Source organism: Pinus tabuliformis, chromosome 7 (genome assembly GCF_031772625.1).
Source record: "Pinus tabuliformis cultivar Carrire ecotype Pingquan chromosome 7, CPIR1, whole genome shotgun sequence".
Classification (NCBI taxonomy): domain Eukaryota; kingdom Viridiplantae; phylum Streptophyta; class Pinopsida; order Pinales; family Pinaceae; genus Pinus; species Pinus tabuliformis.
Window position 1 is genome coordinate 1,783,664,840 of NC_142293.1, and position 22,223 is coordinate 1,783,687,062.

Sequence of the window (22,223 nt, forward strand, 5' to 3'; positions counted from 1 at the left end):
AAACTCATGAATTCTTAAGCACATGAATATAATTTTGTTTATAATTTGAGGAGCATCATAGCACAAAAAAACTAATATTCCCAATCAGATCATTTTGGTATCAGATTTCTTGGTTTTATTTGTGCAAGAAGGATTTAATTGTTTGCAAGTTTATGTCATGCTTATAGGTTAAAACTCAAAAGAGGAGAAGGGAAGTTGGTTGAAAGCCCTAAAGTTGGATCAAGGGGAAGGAGGGTAAGGTTGCCACAATCTCCAACACCAGTTCTTCCTCAAGTTGCAATTGCGACTCCATTGAGCATGTCTCATGAAGGAGAGCCTACAATGATAGAGGATGAGAAGGTCTTCAGGAAGGCTTTCTTTGATATGATAGAGATGGTGAAGGTCCTCTATGAAGAGAGGAATACCAGGCTGCAGGGTGAAAGCTCCAATTTTCCCAAAGGAGAATGTTCTTCAAGAGGAGGAGGTAATGGAAATGGAGGTAAACTTCCACCCTCTCCACCATCTTGTTCATATTCTTCTTCACATACATCTTCACCCTCTTCCACTAACACAACCCTTACTCATACTCATTAACATACCTCAAAAGGAACTGGTAAATCACCCTTACTAAAACTTGATGTTAAATTTGAGCTGCCCATGTATAATGGTGAAGTGAATGCAGAGAAGCTTGATAATTGGATTCGTCAGTTGGAGGTCTATTGCAGAATTCAAAACCTTCAAGAGGATCATATAAAGATTCAGTTAGCTTCCTTGAGGATGGAGGGTGCAGCATTAGTATGGTGGGAATCAAGGAAACAAGAAGAGATTAAAAAACACGGTAAGATCTCAATTTCTTGGTTTGATTTCATTGCTACAATTAAAATACAATTCTACCCTCTAGCTTATATGCAGAAATCCATCATGAATTAGCATAACTTTAGACAACTTAAAGGTCAAAATGTGCAAGATTACACCCAAGAATTCAGAAAAAAGGTCTCTAATGTTAGGTGTAGATTTGCAATCACAAGACATATTGTTGAAGTACATAGGGGGTTTACACAGTTACCTTAAGCATACTATCTTAATGTTTAATCCCAATAATCTAGATGATGTGTGTGTGCAAGCCACTCATCTTGAGGCAAGAGGGACAAACACTCCAGAAGAGGGCGATAAAAAGCCATTTGAGAGTAAAGGAAAAGAAAATGGTTTCAAAGGGAAGGGAAAGAAAAATGCATCTATCAAGAAGGAATGAGAGAAATTAACATGAAAACATTGTTCCAAAGAGGGTCATGATGAAGCTCATTGTTGGAAGCTTCATCCTGAAATGAAACCAAAGAAATTCAACAAGGGAAAACAAAATACAACTGCAACCACTCAACAAGATTTGGGATCCAATTCGGACGATGAAACTAAAATTATAGACATGGGTGTGTAGGGAAAAGAATCCATTGCTAGCACTAGTACTTAAAATTCACACAATGAAACTCCAAATGAAAAGAAGAGGATAGAACTTTTTCACATAACAGTGATCTCAAAACATAGCAAAATTGATACACTTTTCGAGTGTGGCTCTCAAGCCAATCTTATCTCTGAAAAAATTTCCAAAAGTTTAAACTTGGAAACCATTCCACATCATAAGCCATATCCACTTGTATGGGTGTGTGACAATGCACAATTGTAGGTAACTAGAAAGTATACACTGAAATTCACCATTACTGCAAATTTCATAGATGAAGTGGAGCTTGATGTTGTGCCATTAGACATATTTGGTATAGTTTTGGGCAGCTCGTATCTCTATGATAGAAAAGTTATCTTCCATAGACATGAAAACAAATACCATTTTTTCAAAGATGGAGTAGAATATATTGTGAGAGTTCATAGCAAGAAACTAAATCTTTCACTTGTTAATGCGGGGCATATGAAAAGACTAGTGAATTCAAGCAAGAATTTTGTGCTTCTAATGGTAAAACCCAAAAATGATGTTGATAATGAAGCTTTTAAAGGTTGTGATTCAAAATTGAAATCTGAATTGGTTGATGTAGTTAACCAATATGATTAGATGTTTAAGGAACCAAAAGGATTGCCTCCCAAGAGAGGAATCCAACATGAGATATAGTTGCAGCAAGATTGTCATCTTCCTAACATTGGCATGTATAGGATGTCAGTGATGGAAAGTGCAAAAATTAAAAATCAAATTCAAAAGTTGTTGGATAAAGGGATCATCAGACCATCTTCTTTGCCATGTGGTTCACCTATTGTTTTGGTGCCAAAGAAGGATCGAACATGGCACATGTGTGTGGACTTCCGTGCATTGAAAAAAATTATGGTAAAGAACCGTTACCCATTGCCTAGAATATATGATTTAATCTTTCACTTGTTAATGCGGGGCAAATGAAAAGACTAGTGAATTCAAGCAAGAATTTTGTGCTTCTAATGATCAAACCCAAAAATGATGTTGATAATGAAGCTTTTAAAGGTTGTGGTTCAAAATTGAAATTTGAATTCGTTGAAGTAGTTAACCAATATGATGAGATGTTTCAGGGACCAAAAGGATTGCCTCCTAAGAGAGGAATCCAACATGAGATACAGTTGCAACAATATTGTCCTCTTCCTAACATTGGCATGTATGGATGTCAGTGATGGAAAGTGCATAAATTAAAAGGCAAATTCAAGAGTTTTTGGATAAAGGGATCATCAGGCCATCTTCTTCGCCATGTGGTTCACCTATTATTTTGGTGCTAAAAAAGGATGGAACATGGTGTTGAAAATGCAACAAGATGACAGAGCTTAGTGGAAAGAAGTCGCCTTCACTAAGTGGGCCCGCAGGCTATTTTTGGCGCAAAGTCTATTTTTAGACTATGTCTATTTTTAGACATATGGATCATAGTCTATGAGTTGCAAGATGTTATTTGTGGATGATTGGTCATGTTGGTAAAAATAGATGGACTTCTATTTTTAGACATATGGGCGGAGTCTATTTTTAGACTGCCAAGCTAAAAATAGAACAGTCGAATATTATTAGCTCTTAATAATATTTGGACTATAAACATTATCTTATCCTCTTGCAGCACTTCAGTTCGAGCTACGGATGTGGCACATGTAGCTGTCAGAAGGAAATACACTTTTCTTATGGGTCAGTTGAGCTATTGAGAGATGGACTTCAGTTAGAACTCAAGAGATTGAGTTTGGTGGAGTTGATTGAGGAGTTGATGGAGTTGTGTTCAGATTGACTTAGTTGAACTAGTTGTATTTAGTCTAACTGCAAAATACACTAGTGATGAGTGATGTGAATTAATTATTAATTAATTCACTAATTATTAACTCATAAATCAACTAAAGAATACATCAGTTAACTCAGTGCATGGACAGTTCAGTGGAGACAAGTGTTAGAGGTGAGTGAAAGGGCAAGAAAGCTGTCAGTTATGACTATAGTTGTGCATGAGATTTGCACAATCAATGGATTGAGTATTGCCAATGAGGATTGCATGGTTCAGCCAAGGAAATACGAGTTTGGATCAGCCATTCTCATCTATTCTCATGCAGGATTGCGCAGTGGAGGCAGGCAAGCAGCGAAGGAGATTTGAACCTGTGATTGATTCAGATCTGAGCTAGTTTGTGTGTAACAGGTGGAGATAGTACTGAGTACTTGCAAGGAGTATTGTATTATGTATTGTTACATGTTCTCTATCATTATAATATACATATAGAGCTGTATGCTTTCCCCGGGTTACATACTTGTGTTAATGTGCACATGCGATTGATGTTTCATTGTTTTTAATTCCGCAAAATTGATGATCAACGTAGAGGAGGTTATGTATTATGCATGCATTCTACAAATAGTGTATAATCAGGATAATCTCTGTGAATAAGTGTTATATTATTCAAAATTTCTACATGGTATCAGAGCGGAGTTGATCATCAGATCTATTATTCAGAAAGTGATTACATTTCATTTCTTCAGGCAGAGTCTGTAATCGGGCTAGGTAGCCTCTAGATTCATCCTTCTTTTGGAAGGTGAGATATCCAGTAAAAGCCCATACAGTCAATCTTTGTACAAGAAATACTTTGTTCTCACGAATTTTAGATCAAAAGCGGTTGATTTTTGAGCTAGTGGAATTCGAATTTGCAGCAGTGTTTTCTTGGTGTCAAAGTTGAAATGTCTTTCAACGGATTGTGATTGGAGTATGCTCTTGAGGGCAGCTCGAATTATATTGCATGGAAAGACAGGATGGAGGCGATGTTAGATGACAACGGGCTGAAGGAGTTCATAGAGGCTGAGGTCCCAAAGCCTACAGATGCTGCTCACGTTGAGTTTTGGCAAAAGAAGACAGCAAAGTGTCGAAGGATTCTGTTGGAGGGCGTGAAGGATCACATTGTGTCCAGCCTGCATGGAAAGGCTTCTCCATACTTGATGTGGAAAGCGTTGACAAAGCTATTCCAAAGCAAGAGCGACCAGAGGAAGTTAGCGCTCAAGGATAAACTCAGAAACATTAAGTGTGAGAATGGAGACAGTATGCCCAAGTATCTCACGAAGTTCACCCAATGTCGGGATGAGCTGGGAAGTGTGGGGGTGACTATCGATGATGAGGACTTGGTGAGCTTGGCTCTCCTTGGTCTTCCGAAGAATTGGCATTCCTATCAAGACTCTGTCAATGGTCGGGAGAAATTGCCAGGATGGGAGAGACTTTGGTCGGATCTTGTGCAAGAGGAGATCAGGCGGAATACCAGGGACGGATCTTCATCAAAGGCATCTGATGAAGAAGATTGCGCTTTGGTTGCCAAAGCAAAGAAGGGGAAGGAGAAGGGTTCTCTTTCCGAATCCAGTTCTTCCAATGATGGGAAGAAGGTTGACAAATCGAAAGTGTGATGCTTTCGTTGTCATGAGGTGGGCCATTATGCTGTAAATTGTCCATGGAGGAAATCCAAGAAGGGATCCGGGGAAGGATCTGAAGGTGAGGCACTTGCTTCACAGTTTGAGTTGGATTTCACACTCTTCGCATGCATGGTTTCATCCATGGTGGGAAGTGGTTGGTTTCTTGACAGTGGAGCTTCTTTCCACATGACTAGTGACAAGATTTTGTTCAGTACTTTGGAGGAGAAATATCTCTAGATACTCATAGCGATGGGTAATGATGAGAAGTATAGTGTCTCAGGTGTAGGCACGGTTATTTTTCAAAGGGAGCATGGAGCTCGCCTTACCTTGACCGATGTCATGTATGTACCAGGATTGAAGAGAAACTTGGTGTCGATCGCGATGCTGGAAGACAGAGGCTATGATGTAGTCTTCAATAAGGGAAAGGTTTTCCTTAGACACATCATCACTAAACAGGTGAAGCAGATTGGTTCACGGGTCAAGAACCTGTATGCTCTTAAGGTTCAAGATGCATGAAAAGCCTTGAGCAATGAGGCAACTGATGGAGACTTGGTGGTTGAGAGGGAGCGTATATTACCTCTCAACATGCAAAGCCAGAAGAAGTCTCAGACGATTGTGGAGGAGCCACGATTGGTGCAGCAGCTTCAGGGGGTTGTGGAGCAGCCACAACAAGGGAAGCTGAGAGGAGATCGAGTAGAGACATCTACTCATGCAGAGACCTCTAGTAGGGGGGAACTTCAAGCCAGGTGGGCTGAGGAATCACATGCAGCCATACCTCCAGGTAGGAGGTGGGGCGATATAGAGTGATCGTCCCAAGGAGGAGGGGCAGGATCCTTGAGGTACCCAACCTCTTGGATGAGACCTTGCTATGGGAGCCCCGATGTGGAGTAGTAGGAACTGACTGATTGGGTAGAGACAGATGCGGATGGAGCAGCAGAGAGAGCGACAGTGTAGGGAATCCCAGGACAGCACATAGCTAGCAGGTTGCAGCAATGCGAGAGGCACAAGTGTTTTGCACAGTGCTAGGTGGCACAGAGAAGTGTGCAATGGTGCGAGATGCATGGAGATGTTGCAGTAGCGCAGATTTCAGAGAGGGAGCACTTGTTAGCAGCATGTAGAGCTTCAGCATCAGAGTTTGTTCCTAGCCCAACGGAGTGGTCAGTTGGGAGTGTTTTTGTTCCAAGTGTTGTTGGAGCAAGTGGACGGGGCAAATGTGTTGCATGCAGAACATCCAGAGTTGCAGGATAAGGGTTGCAGATAATCCATATCTTGTTGAGAGGGAGTGTTGAAAATGCAACAAGATGATGGAGCTTAGTGGAAAGAATTCACCTTCACTAAGTGGGCCCGCAGGCTATTTTTGGCGCAAAGTCTATTTTTAGACATATGGATCATGGTCTATGAGTTGTAGGATGCTATTTGTGGATGATTGGTCATGTTGGTAAAAATAGATGGACTTCTATTTTTAGACATATGGGCAGAGTCTATTTTTAGACTGCCAAGCTAAAAATAGAACAGTCGAATATTATTAGCTCTTAGTAATATTTGGACTATAAACATTATCTTATCCTCTTGGAGCACTTTAGTTCGAGCTACGGATGTGGCACATGCAACTGTCAGAAGGAAATACGCTTTTCTTATGGGTCAGTTGAGCTATTGCAAGATGGACTTCAGTTAGAACTCAAGAGATTGAGTTTGGTGGAGTTGATTGAGGAGTTGATGGAATTGTGTTCAGTTTGACTTAGTTGAACTAGTTATATTTAGTCTAACTGCAGAATACACTAGTGATGAGTGATGTGAATTAATTATTAATTAATTCACTAATTATTAACTCATAAATCAACTAAATAATACATCAATTAACTCAGTGCATGGACAGTTCAGTGGAGACAAGTGTTAGAGGTGAGTGAAAGGGCAAGACAGCTGTCAGTTGTGACTATAGTTGTGCATGAGATTTGCACAATCAATGGATTGAGTATTGCCAATGAGGATTGCATGGTTCAGCCAAGGAAATACGAGTTTGGATTATCCATTCTCATCTATTCTCATGCAGGATTGCGCAGTGGAGGCAGGCAAGCAGCGGAGGAGATTTGAACCTGTGATTGATTCAGATCTGAGCTAGTTTGTGTGTAACAGGTGGAGATAGTACTGAGTACGTGCGAGGAGTATTGTATTATGTATTGTTACATGTTCTCTATCATTATAATATACAGATAGTGTGGGGTTTTCAGTTGTATGCTTTCCCCGGGTTACATACTATGTTAATGTGCGCATGTGATTGATGTTTCATTGTTTTTAATTCCACAAAATTGATGATCAATGTAGATGAGGTTATGTATTATGCATGCATTCCACAAATAGTGTATAATCAAGATAATCTCTGTGAATAAGTGTTATATTATTCAAAATTTCTACATGTGGCGCATGTGTGTGGACTTCCGTGCATTGAACAAAATTACAGTAAAGAACTGTTACCCACTACTTAGAATAGATTATTTACTTGATCAATTGAAAGATGAAAAGTATTTTACTAAGTTAGACTTAAGCAGTGGCTACCATCAAATTAGAATTGTTGAAGGAGACATTTGGAAGACAACATTCAAAACAAAACAAGGTTTGTTTGAATGGCTAGTTATGCCTTTTGGTTTATGTAATGCTCCTGCTACATTCATGCGTGTGATGAATGATGTGTTGAGGCCATTTCTTGATGAGTTTGTTATAGTCTACTTAGATGACATCTTAATTTTTAGTAAATATCGTGATGAACATGTCATGCATGTGAGAAAAGTACTTGATATCTTAAAGAAAGAACAATTGTATATTAAGATGTCAAAGTGTGAGTTGGGAAAAACTTCTTTAGTTTACTTGGGTCATATTGGTGGAGGAGGTGAGTCGAAAATAGATCCCTCCAAGGTTGATGTCATTTTGAATTGGCCAAGGCCCAACACAGTTACTGGGGTAAGAAGTTTTTTGGGAGCAGTCCAATATTGGAGGAAATTTATTGCTAACTTTTCTTCTATAACAACTCCTTTGCATGCATTGACAAGTGTGAAAAAAGGTTTTTCAGTGGGGAGGCAAACAACAAAAGGCCTTTGATGCATTGAAGGAAAATATCAATTCAGCTCCAGTACTTTCACTTCAAGACTTGAGACAGTCATTTGAGATTCAGACTGATGCTAGTCACTACACCATGGGTGCATTCCTCATGCAACATGGTAAGCCCATCTATTTTCATTCGAAAACTTTCAATGGTGCAATGATTAATTATCCTACATATGACAAGGAATTGTATGCATTGGTGCAAAGTGTGAAAAAAATGGAAACACTACTTGATGGTTCAGGAAACAATCATTCACACTGATCATCAACCATTGCAATACTTGCAATCACAATCAAAGTTACAACAATCAAGGCACTTCTGATGGATGGGTTTTCTTCAACAATTCCACTTGGTAATAAAGTATAAGAAAGGTATCTACAATAAAGTTGTTGATATGATTTCTAGGCCTATTATTAGTGAAACTACTTTAATCAAGCCTAATTCTGTTTTGCATGAAATCTATATTGAGAAATATGCATTAGACAATGACTTTCAGAATGGTTATGCAAGCTTGAGTCAAGGTAACAAAGTAGAGGAATTGTATTATCATTTGCATGATAACTTGTTGTACAATATTGGCAAGCTTTGTATTCCACAAGGAGAAAGAGTCAACATCATAAGACAGGCACATACTTCTCTTATTGCTGGTAATTTCGGTGTAAGTAAGACGATGACACATATACAAAGGTATTGTTATTGGCCTTGTATGCTTGAAAGTGTGTCACGTTTTATTAAAGGATGTTCATTATGTGCAGTCAGTAAGCCTAGCAATAGGAAGTTAGGATTGTACACACCACTTCCGGTTCCTTCGCGACCATGGGAGAGTGTTTCTATGGATTTTGTTGGAGGTCTTCCATTGCCAAAAAGAGGTCATGATTATTTGTATGTAGTTGTGGATAGGTTCAGCAAAATGTGTATTTTGATGCCATGTAAAAAGCAAGTTACAGCTGAACAAACTACTCAGTTATTCTTTTAGAATGTATGGGTGCATTTTGGATTTCCCACATCCATTGTTAGTGATTGAGATTCTCACTTTGTTGGGAATTTTTGGTCAAGATTGTGGGGATTCATGGACACCAAATTGAAAAAGAGTACAACATTTCATCCACAAACAGATGGTCAAATAGAGGTGGTGAACATAACAATGATACATCTTCTTCGTGGGTATTGTAGCAAGCATCCTAAGTTGTGGGATGAAAATTTGCACTATATTCAACATGCTTACAATCGGGCCAAGCACTCTTCAACTCAAACATCACCATTTGAGGCATGTTTGGGATACTTGCCTAAGTCTCCTTTGGATTTCATTTTTGGCAAAGATGTTGCTATTGATGGTCATAGTGACATAGACAAAGCAAGAAGGTTCATTGAACAAATCCAATTGGTACACCAAAGAGTTCAAGAACAACTTGAAAAGAGCCAAGGCAAGTACAAAGCAAGGCACGACAAGCATCGTGTAGATCACAAGTTCCAAGTCGTTGATGAAGTTTTCCTGCACAGTAGTAAAGAGAGGATCCAAGGAGAAGGTAAAAAACTAAAACCAATTAGATATGGTCCATTCAAAATTTTAGAAAATATTGGTAACAATGCCTTCAGGTTGGATTTGCCTTCATATATGCAAATTTATGTTGTTGTTAATGTTGAGAACTTAAGGTTGTATGAGCCTCCGTTGACTGAAGATCAAGGAGAAAATATCCAAATTCCTTCCATAGAAAATTTTTCTCCTAAATATCTTGATGAACTATAACAAGACACCATTCTTGACAGAAGAATAAGGTCTTCAAAACAAGGGAATGTGGATTACCTTCGAGTGGGGCTCAAGGAAACAAATCGTTCAAAGGCCAAATGGATCAAGATTGGAAAGGTGAGGGAACTGTACCCTCACCTGTTGGACAACTGAAAGTGATCTTTTGGGGTCCAAAAGGCTTCTAGTGGGGAGGAATGATCAGGTGTTCAAAATTAAAAATTGTCAAATTGGTGTGGAACCTAGACAACCGTGTAGTGCTTGTCATCCTAAATCCGACGCAACTCGTTTCGCGCAAAACAGACTCTATGTGACTCCAGAAACGAGTTATGTTCACTTTCGCAAATAGGCGAATTTTCAAAAAAAAGGACAACCCAGTCAGCAGTCTGTACTGATGACGTGACACTGGTTGGGCAGGGTATGTGGACATTGACTTAGTCAATGGGCTCCTCGACGAATTATATCGTGCCAAGTGACAAGTTTTTACTAGTCAGATTTTAGTGGTTTTGATTGATTGAAGGAGTGCCCATCCATGGGCTGACACGTGGCCCAATCGGAAGCCACCACGTGGCAGCCCGGGAGGCCACCAAAAGTTTTTTTATAGTTCGGGCGAAGGTAGCGGGGGTCGAACCCGCAACCTCCCAACGCTAATACACAGTCTTGACCATTACACCGCGGCAATATTTCTTAATATGTATAAACTGCGAATTGTATTTAAAGTTTATGACCGTGGATTTTGGAGGTTGGGCCAGCCTGTGGACATAACCACCCATGTGAACATCGTTGTCTAAGCCGCCAACATTTATGCGACTGCCAAAGGAAACAGGTTAGCATCGGGGGCTAGCCCCTGGGCGCATGGCCCTCCATATGGCCTTAATCTCCGAATTTTTAGGCTTTAGCGACCAAGTTATCTGCCCGACCGATTCTCCTGGATTTCGGTGGATTTGGTGCCCAGTTAGTGGGAATCTGGGCAAAAATGAGGGTTCGGTGCTGGATTTTGGGCAATTTGTGGAGCGAATAGTGGAGAAACTAGGAGAGGTCATAACTTCTTCAGTTTTCGACCAAATCGGGAGCAAAAAGAGGCTAGATGGCCATTTTTTGACATTCTGGACTCATTGGAGTAGGTTGCAGAAGCATTTGAGCATTGTAAACATACATTTTTACATATTTGAGAATAATAGAGAGGCTCAAGCCATTGGAAGCTAGACCAAGGAGACGTAGCCTAGGAGGGGTGAACTCCTTCATTATGTTCCTGTTGTGATGTGTTCTTGGTGATGTTTTGTACATTTATATGTTGTTGTTAAGTTTCTTATTTATGTTAAATTGCTCATAAAATTAACATAAAAACTCGTTTTCACTTGCAATAAACTCATGAATCCTTAAGCACATGAATATCATTTTGTTTATAATCTAAGGAAGATCTTAGCACAACAAAACTAATATTCCTAATCAGATCATAAGTTGAGGTTGTTGACACTCAACTTGATTATAACCTATTATTGGTCCAAAGTCAGACTTACACCATGTTTGTCATGGTCTCGTTGTTTTTTCGAATGATTATGTTTCCTCATAAAGGAAAAATTACGAAAGTATACCATCTATCCTATTACACTTCAGACCCTAACTCTATTGGTAGCATTCCTTTTGTTGTAAAATCGATTACTACATATGAGGATGGTTGTGTTGGTCTTCTTAAAGACTCATCTCTTATGGGAACTTTCGTGTTCCCTCCACCAAATCTTCGTCATAACATTGCTTGGGTCAATATGATTACATCAAGCAGTTTTTGATCCTTAGAAAGTGCCTTCAGAGTCAGAATTAGCCTTGTATGGCAGTCAGATGCCTCTTAGTCCTTTTGAATTGGCTTATGAGGCAGTTCGATCTTTTTCCAACCCATCACCATTCGAAAATGATCGAGTGAATATGATCATCGAAGATTATTCTCACTTGTCACGTCTAGAACCAATCTCGATACCCGATCCTTTTGATAGAGAGTTTATAACTGATGAAGGCATTATGGAGGTAATGAATTTGGATGAAATGCCTTGGGACGGTTACCAACGTCGCCCATCTTTCTCACCCTGCCTTGACAAAGTCAAGAATAATTTTTCGTCCATGTTTTCACCTGAGATTGTGAAAAACCATGAATGCCTGATGCATATTCGTCATTTCGAATCTGAAAAGAATTTAGAAAACATATCAGCAATTGTGCGAACAAACATATCAGTGAAACCAGGAATTACTGAAAATATTCATATATTAGCTTCTTTTACTTTTGAAGAAATTCAAACATATAAAGCCCTATTCCAGGAATTTCGCGACATATTTTTCCAGTCTTATGAAGAAATGCCAAGAATCGATCCTAGTATTGTAGTGCACGAAATTAAGACTTATCTAGACGCCAAACCTGTTAGACAAAGGTTGTGCCTGGTGCAACTGCGAAAAGTTACTGCTATAAAAGTTGAAGTTGAAAAACTATTAAAAGTGAGATTGATTTACCTAGTTCCTTTGACTGATTAGGTATAAAATATTGTACCGGTTAATAATAAAAAAAGGAACCATTTGAGTATGCATTGATTGCAGGGACATTAACAAGGCTTGTCCAAAAGATAATTACCCAACCCCGTACATTGATAAAATTGTTGATGATTGTGCCAGAAATGATATTTTCTCTTTCATGGATGGATTTTCCGGTTACAACCAAATAAACGTACTCCTTGCCGATCAGCATAAGACTGCATTCATCTGCCCATGGAGAACTTTTGCATATTGTAAACTCCCATTTGGTTTGAAGAATGTTGGCAAAACTTTTCAAAGAGCAATGTATTATGCATTTCACGATATCAAACATATTATCCAACCCTACCTAGATGACCTACCAGCTCACTCGCGGAAATGACAGGATCATCCATTGCATTTGAAATCAATTTTCATTAGATGTAGGCACTACAATATTCATTTAAATATGCAAAAATGCATTTTTACGTATAATCCAGTCGAATTCTAGGATTTGTTGTTTCGAAAGGAGGCATTTGTGTCGATCCTGTTAAGGTAGAGTCAATTCTAAACTTACTTGCTCCTTCTACTCTTTGTCAACTCCAAATTTTGCAAGGGAAAGCAAACTTTTTATGTAGATTTATATTGAACTATGTCGAGTTAACCAAAGGTTTACCTAACTTTTGAAAAAAGTCATTCTTTTCTTTTGGGATGAGTTTGCTGAAAAAAGATTTAGATACATTGAAATATGCGTTAACCCATGCACTGTTATTGCATCTGCCTGATTATCATCAAGATTAATTTCTATATCTAACTGCGTCAGATTCCACCATTGGCATGGTATTAGTGTAGGAGGATGAATCTAATAATGAACATGTGATCTATTACCTAAGTCTAAATCTCACTAAAATTGAGAACAAGTACGTGCATGTGGAGAAATTAGCATTGGCAGTTGTTCAACGTTTTTGTCATTATATACTTTTGCAAAAAACGACAATCATTTCAGATTGCAACCCTATGACATATATTATTGCCAAACAATTGCTAGGGGGGAAATACTCTAAATGGGTAGTCATTTTATAGGAATTTGATTTGGAATTCGAAAGGTCTAAATCAAAGAAATCATTATTTTTCATTGAATTATTGTGTGACTTTCCCTATACTAACACATGAACAGTGGTAGAAGATTCTATGGTAGATGAATCTATCTTTCTGATCAGTACGTTTGATCATTGGTATGGACATATCATCACATATCTTCAAACACGAACTTTTAGGCCTGAGTTATCTCGATCTGGTCATCATCGCATCCACTACCAATCCCAGCAATATAACATTGTTGATGACACTCTTTATCATCGCGGTGCTGACTCTATCTTTCGACCATGCTTAACTCTTCAAGAGGCTGAAAGAGCACTAAATGATTGCGATTCTAGAGCATGTGGTGGTCATATGTCTGGGTATGCCACTGGCCAAAAGATATTACGTGTTGGCTATTTTTGGCCTTCCATGTTTAAAGATTGCATTATTGCAGCAAAAATATGCCATAATTGCCAGGTTTATGATCACAAGATGTGATCGCCTGTCGCTCCTCTTCACCCTATTATAGCTATCAGTCCTTTTTCAAAATGAGGCATAGATTTTGTAACCTGTAACCCTCACTCCATAGGGGGGCATGAGTATATTATCCTTGCAATTGATTACTTTATGAAATGGATCGAGGTGATGCCTACATACAAGGATGATGGCGAAACTACAACAATTTTCATTTTCAATCATGTGATTGCTCGGTTCGATGTCCCATAGGCCATTGTTACAGACCATGTGTTGAGTCCCAAACTTGCATCTTCCCTATACACCTTTTCAGCCTTCTTTTCCATTTACTTGACCCACCAAGCTGTCAAATCATTGCATATTAGTTTAAAAAGAGTTTATAAAATGGTTTCCTAACTATGTCTTGTGACTGTTGTTTGATTTAGATTTTTGTTCAATCAGCTGCGGAAACTTGTCACTTTCCGCAGCGAGCTCAAGTTTCCGCAGCCATTTTGTTGAAGTCCATGTTACAGGTGTTCACTGGAGAATCCGGCCACATGGGCAAGCTACAAATGATGTGTACATGGAGCGTGTCCCCTTGGTTCATTCGAATCACTCACAAACACCATGGTCAAGGACAGTCAAAGCAGTGGTCAACCTAAGAGTTTTGCGGTGGCACGACTCTGTTTTTACCACGTGAAGATTTGCGTGGCAAGTTCCTCAATCTCCGGAGGTGTGCTAACACCTGTGGATCGATCCGTGAACCAAATCGAACAGCCACCACTCCTTAGATTTAATTGTCACGGCTACCATACTGCTAGATCTCAGGACGTGGTTATTCACGTGTCTGTTTGGCAGCGCAGAATTTAGGAATTAGTTGTAGCATCCTCAGTTATAAATAACGCGTTATCATATGCTTGATAGCTAGTTTTTTATATATGTAATCTTGATTGTTTTACGAGCCCACTGTGCCGTGCTCCATCTTTATGTTTTGACTGCATTTCAATATATGAGAAGACAGTGTTCTTAAAGTTCAATTCGTGACTGAGTATTGATTGGCCAAGGTTGCAGAGGGCCCCTGTACACCAAGGCTCTGTAACTACTGTATAGTTTCTTGCTTTCTTTCATTATGTTACTGCTTCCATAATCGTTTGCCTGTATATATTACACTGTTCTGATATTCATGTTAATTGTTGTCCATATTTTCTTTTATGCTTTCTCATGATTGTTAACTGATCAGTGTTTTTCTTTCAGGTTCTTGTAGACAGCCCGGGCAATTTCACATAGTTTTTAATGACTAATGACATGAAATCATCTTGTCCTTCTGCTAATTTATGTTCTGAGTTTTAATTCCAGCATTGTCATTTCTTTCAGTTCTATTTTGCTCATTTACTTTCATGCAATTTAGATCTCATATTACTCCATTTGTTTATGATTACCTCCTATAGCCAAGCGACTCAAATAGTGAGGAATCAAAATATTATTTGATGTAGTATGATTTAGTTTAATTTTCTGCAAAGTTAGTGATTAGATTACTCATGTCAATTTCAGGGATTGAAATATGAATGTGTAGTTTAATCTTAGTTTCATTGTATGCAATTTCATTTCATCCAATTTAGATATCAGATTACTCAATTTCTTTATGATTACCTCCTATAGCCAGAGCAAGTCGAATGGTGAGGGGTCAGAATATGAGTTGAAGTAGTGTGATTTAGTTTACTTTGCTTACAGTCTTTGAATTGCTTTGAGTTCAGTTTTTTTTCTTTTTATACAGCAGCAAGGATATTGGGCTTCATTGTCACTAGCTCACTATTTTGGTACATTTTTATTTCTCTCTTATGAATTGATTTCATCAAAGCAAGTTTTGAAACCTTTTTGAGAAATTTGAAGTTTGAAAATCATTGTAGAAGTCACCATTGCCATCCATACTTGACTTTCAACTCTGCCATCTCACATTAGAGAATCAACATAAGATAAACCCAAAAACAAACCAAAAACTCAAAAATGACAAAGAAATAAGAAATCAGTTATCTTGCATATACAGTGCACTTCACTTCAGCAGTTTACGACTCTCGGATTGACATGTTAAATAAAAATTTAGGACACACTAAATTGACCAAACACCATGGTATTCATTTTTGCGACTTTATGATGATTGAACTATCTGTATAACTCGACCTATGCCATGATATCTCTACCCTTACTATCCACAAGCAAATGGTCCAGTCGAAGTTGTTAACAAAGTTTTAGCAAACATGATTAAACAAATAGTTGGCATTCATAAATGAAACTAGCATACCATGTTTTTTCAGCCTTGTGGGCATATCGTACTACTGCGAAAACATCTATGGGTTACACTCCCTTCCAACTTATCTATGGTTTGGAGGCAGTTTTACTAATTGAATGTGAAAATCCATCTTTGAAACTAGACATCAAGTTATTACTAACTACCTCTGCAGAGGAAGAGCGTTTTTTTTCATTTAGAATGTCTAGATGAAACTCTCCGTGAGGCCGCATTGGCTAGAGAGGCTCATAAAAAATGAGTCAAAGCTCAATTTGATCAAAACGTAAATACTCATTCTTATGGAGAAGGTGACCTAGTCTTGATCTATGATAAAGCACATGACAAATTAGGTGCGGGTAAATTCAAGCCTATGTGGCATGGCCCTTACACTGTAAAACGTGTATTAGCTAAAGGAGCATATCAGCCGGTCGATTACGATGATGTCTCTTTGGGAAAACCCATAAATGGCCTTTACCTGAAGAGATATTATGCATAAAATATTTCATGGAGATTTGTACATTACTTGTATTATATTTTTATAAGTGTATGTGGTAGTTTTAGCATTTTTTACAATCCACTACTACTTCTCCTACTTATCTTGTTTTACACTTGATTTGCAGATGTCGATGTTCCCTCAAACTTACATTGGCTTTGCTGATGACGCTAGCTGTAGTACTCGAAATTTGTTTTCCGCAACTTGGGTCATCTATTCACCTAGTGATGAGTTAGTATTTATTCATGTGATATGCCTTGGTCAAACAACGAACAACATAGAGAAATATAGTGCAGTCATTGTTATAGACATTTTTGTGCCTTACAGCATTGAGCATAAAATGTCCATAAACTAAGGGATCCAAAGTCCCTAAACATGTTGTTCCTACCCCTAGAGGAACAAGGCAAACTAACCACATCAATTCACAGAAGTTCTCCACCTGAAAACACTCAAAAACAAGCCAATTCTGGATCATGTCAACTGCTCCACTGAGCATCTGCGCTGAATGTCAACTGCTACACTGGCTACCTGCGTTGAATGTCAACTCCAACACTAGCTACCTGCGCTGAGCGAGTTTGGACATGTGGCAGAGTCATTCCTCAAGGTGTCAATGCCCAGGAAGCTTCCAAAATGACACTTGCATCAAGGAATTCGACTGGTGATGAGTAAGAGGTTCCAAATCTCCAAGTGGACTCAAGAACCTCCAAGTGGACTCAAGAACTGAGAGAGGGAGAGGACACTAGTCAGATCTCAAGCTGACTCATCCTCTCTCCAAATATCTATATATGGATCTCACCTCCATGGGATCTAGTGGATGGAATTTTGTGATTACAAAGAATTGTTGTTGGTTTGTGGCTGGAAACATTGGGTGCTTAATGCTTTGAAGGGAGCTGAAGAAGGAATTCCATTCTGCTGGGAAGGAGATGCTGGATTGGAGCCCTATGGGTTGTATCTCTTCCTGAACCCTGTTACTTATCAATAAAGCTATCTTGATTCTTTCCTATATGCTGGTGTATTTTGTATGATTGCATTAGTGTATTTGATTTACTTCTAATCCTGAATCATTTATGAATATGTATATTTGCCTTTGCATTGTGTTCTTCTCTTGTCGCAAGTAGCTGTTCTCTTGTCACAGGTAGCTGTTCTCTTGTGATCTCGTGAGATTCAAGTAGCTGTTCTCTTGAGCAAGCGAGGAGACAAGTAGCTGTGGACACACAAAGAGAAGAGGATCTAGATCGAGGGACAACCGGAAGACAACGGTAAGTCTGCCAATCTCCCCTCTTTCACATTTCATAAAGGAAGAAATCATAATAGCTGTATTCGTTTGTTGCTAAGGCGTTGTCACACCTTAGGTGGATAGGATCGTCCTGCATATGCATTTTTCCCCACAACAGTCATTGAACTATTGTCTGTCACCATCTCATTTGGAATTTGACGTTTGATTGTTAAGTTAGATTCACAACTCATAGTATTACATTTAAACAATGTCTACACAATAAGAAGTTCATCAATGTTAAGAATGTTTTTATGGGTCCTCCTTTTGGAATGGCAGTTTGAATACAATGAATATCAACATATTCCAAGAAATGTAAACACATTAACCAATGCATTAGCCAATCATGTGTTAAATAGACATTTGCAACATTTGTAAGAAAAAACAATATCAATCCATATATTGAACAAGATAAACTGAAATCAAAAGTAGTAGTTTTTCATTAGATAAAGTCTGTAGAGAGTGTTATACAAAAATATGTCATCCAAGGACATAAGGCCCCGTGGTCGTTATTATCCGAATATGTCGATACAAAAATCAAAATGTAGCCCTAGAAGACTAAGCAGCTAAGCATGATGATGATCATGATAGCAGACTATAGCACAAGCAACCTGGTGTAACAATCGCTTGAGCGGTCCTGGAACCCCAACCACGTGCCTCTGGTACCGAAGAGGCAAATCATCAGTCCCAGTCTCTGGGATATCTATAGTCAACCTCTCTAGGTTTTGTTCTAGCTTAGTCAGTGCCTATGCTACCTCTGGGTTGGGTGTTGCAATTGCTATAGGCTGGTCACCCCGCCTGTCAAAATATCGTAGCCCTGTTGGTCGAACTAGGCCCACATCTGCATATGCATTTCGAATAATTAGCCTTGAAAGACAAAAAACACATAAAAATTAAAAACTTAAAAAGAAACATCAAAATGAGAATTTTTTACCTAGGTCACCCCACTGTGTCCCTGCTAGAAGTGGGATATTTGGGTCACCCCTGTAATCCATCCTTTCATATGGGAAATCCTTGATCGAGATGATCTGTTGACCCAGCCATACAAAAAACTCAGGAGCATATCTCACCACCGAACCATCACCTCCATGACGAGCCATAAGTGAAACCCACCTCAACATCCATGGATCTCGAGGTCCTCCCTCATCCATTAAAATCTGTTGTGGCCCGAGGAACTGAAAAGCACACCACTCTTTCAGAAATGAAAGTAAAAACAATCATTCTTAACCTCTTACACAGGAAAATATATGAAAGCAAATAAAAACAAATGCTCTTAACTTCTAGGTAGAAAGCAAATAAAAACAATCACTCTTAACCTCTCACACAAGAAAATATATGAAAGCAAATAAAAACAAATGCTCTTAACTTCTAGGTAGAAAGAAAATAAAGACAATCACTCTTAACCTCTCACACAGGAAAAGATATGAAATAAATAAATCTTAATCTATGAAAGTAATAAATCTTAATCTATGAAAAACAATAAATCTCACACATTGTAGGTGGCCAATCCAAAAGCATGAGAGATGGCAAGTTGAGAGGCTCCAAATGCAAGCATAACCAAATCAAGGTGAACATCACTTGTGAGCATGGTACCAAATCCAAATTATATATTCAAAACATGAGCATTTCCCCAAATTTACACATGCCTTTCAAAGGAGAAGGCTCTCCTATTTATACAAAAACATAAGAAGCTACCTCATTAATGGAGGTCCATTATTCTCTCCCTAGATCCCTAGAAAATCTCAAAGAGTTACAACTCAAATAGGTAATGATGAGACACATATCATCTTTGACCTTTATCCAAATCTTCTTCCATATCTTGAAGATAATTCGAATTTGAGCATTGGAGGCCACATAAGGGTGCCTTGGAAGCTTCCAAATGACCTACACATGTCATGAAACTCAAGCCACTTTTAAATATTGGCAAGTATATGTCATTTTTCTAAGTGTTAACAATTTAATTCACTTATAATACTAGAAATCATTAACGTTTGGAAAACACAGAGGTAAACCATATAATTATGAAAATGGAGGCTAATGAAAGGTTATATGGTCATGGAGTTGTGACATGTGAGTGAAATGGTGGTGATAAAGGTGAAATTGGATGATATTTTGAATACATTTTGGAGACTCTACATTCCCCCCAATTGATGTTATTGCATGTCCTCATGCAATCTACTGCATTGCTTAATCATGATTTGCTTTTGAATGAGCTTGGCTTATATCATATTTCCTTAAACTTTACATTTGATAGTATTTGACGATTTTATTTCGTTTTGCAAAATATTCCTTGTCATACATTGAATTTCAACATGTTTGGTTGGTTCTTGTGTGACAACCAAATCTTAATTGGTATTGGTTCTTGTGTTTTAATACCTTGTTTCTTTTTGTTGCAGCAAGATTCATTGAACATGTTTAAGAATGCATAAATTGACCATATAATATGCTCATTATTTAGACATTTATTTGCAAATCACATAACTTTTGAACCATAATGCAATCATAATTTATTAGGACGAGTATGTTAGGTTGAAATGAAGTGAAATGGAATGAAGTGATATGGATGTGATAATAAATGGAGGTCCCTTCTCCCCAACTAAAGGTGTTTACGATTTTTTCAAATGAGAAGGGAAATATGGTGAAGTATTTTCCAAAAATTATAACTTCAGTATTCAAGGAATTCTATGATTAAAAGCTAGAAAATAACATACCTTTACTTACTCCGTCACACCTGTGTTAGGGTTGGGAAATCAATTTGTCATACAGTTAATCGAAACCCATTGAAAGTCTTCAGCTGGTTTTGATTATTATCATTGAGTCAAATGTTGCCTATTCAATTGTCGTGTCGCTATGTGTTCAAGATAAGTTCAACCTCAGTTTATGTTCCTTTGAAAATTTTAGCTTTCAATCATGTCGACCATCCTTGAGTTAGTCCTTGCAAACTATTCTTCAAAAGTTTACATTGTGTTTCGTGTCGTAGGCTTTCCTGCGATAGGTCGCTTCCTATTAACTTCAGCTCATTATTTAGGAAATTGATCTAGAAACCTTCAGTACCTTGAATCCTGCAAGCCTTAATGGAAAGTTTCTCATTTTCGACTACATGTTATCATCATTGGCCTTCGACCGAATGACTCTATGAGCGTTTGACTTCAAATCATATTTTCACACTCTACAAATTGTACTAAGAGTACCTTGAGAGACATTGTTATTATTGGTGGTTTCTCTCACACTTCTTAACGATTCATATTATTCACTGATAATCAAGTGGTTTCTGCCATGTTCAACTTCGAGACATTTACTCGCATGGCTAGATTCGTATGGGGGATCGAGAAATGGAGATCAAGACAATGGATCTAGTTTCATCAATCTAGGTTGCGAGGAGATATATATTCATGATTATGTAGACAAATTCATAGCTGATGGTTGCGTCCATACTGTGTCTACTATGGATATGATTCTTGAGTTTTTCCGTACTTGTTCATTGAGTTAGTTTTACTCTGAGTATGGGAATGCCTACCTCAGTGATGATTATATATTGCATTGTAATCCTTGAATGTTTCTTGTAGGTTTCCAACCATTGTCTCTGATCCAATCTTTGGCATGATAAAGAACTTCAATCTTTAAAACTTATTTTTTAGACTTCGCACTTTAGGGGGCAATCTGTTACACGTCATTTTGTCACCATGACACTTGACCATTAAAATGGATCTCTCGCCATCCATAAACATGTTCCATTACACTCCCTTAGAAGTCAAACAATAAAAAACCCTTGAAGAAGATGTGAATTTTGGGTAAAATGGATTTATGACTTGTTAAGTGTGACATGCACGCTTTTCCTAGTAAGTTTCCGCACATTTGCAGTTTCTATCCCTGATAATTGCACAAAATTGCGCTTTGTCTTTCACTATAGACCGCGCAGGTAAATCAAAGAAAAGTAAAAATAAAAAGTGAATTCCAGAAGCATTGTTGGTTAAATATATCCCAACTAAAAGCTTCTAGGTCTTATCTATTCGAACCATACCCCTCAAATCATGGAGCTAATTCCCTTTCATCAAGAAACCATAATCCCCCAATTAGAGGATCTCATCCTTCTCTTTTGGATTTGATACTTCTTCCTCTTGGCCTATAAGTTGACTAGAGGATAGAGGGATTAAAAGGTTCATAAAAGATACACTTATGTTGTTGGATTTAGGTTGGAAGGTTTATCATCTAAGGAGAAGTTTAGAGGAATTTGGGAGGAACCTCATGACATCAAGGCAAAGGTTGTAAGGCTCTTCTTTATCCTTAAATTAATACAAATGAATCATTTTTCCCATTGTATTGTCTTATTGAAATGATGAATGGTTTATGATTCTTTTGATATTCAGTAAGATAATCTCAATTTCTAATCTCCTTGATCATTAGATTAAGCTTGTTTGAATTGTTATGATTGCATATGCCTTTGATCTCTT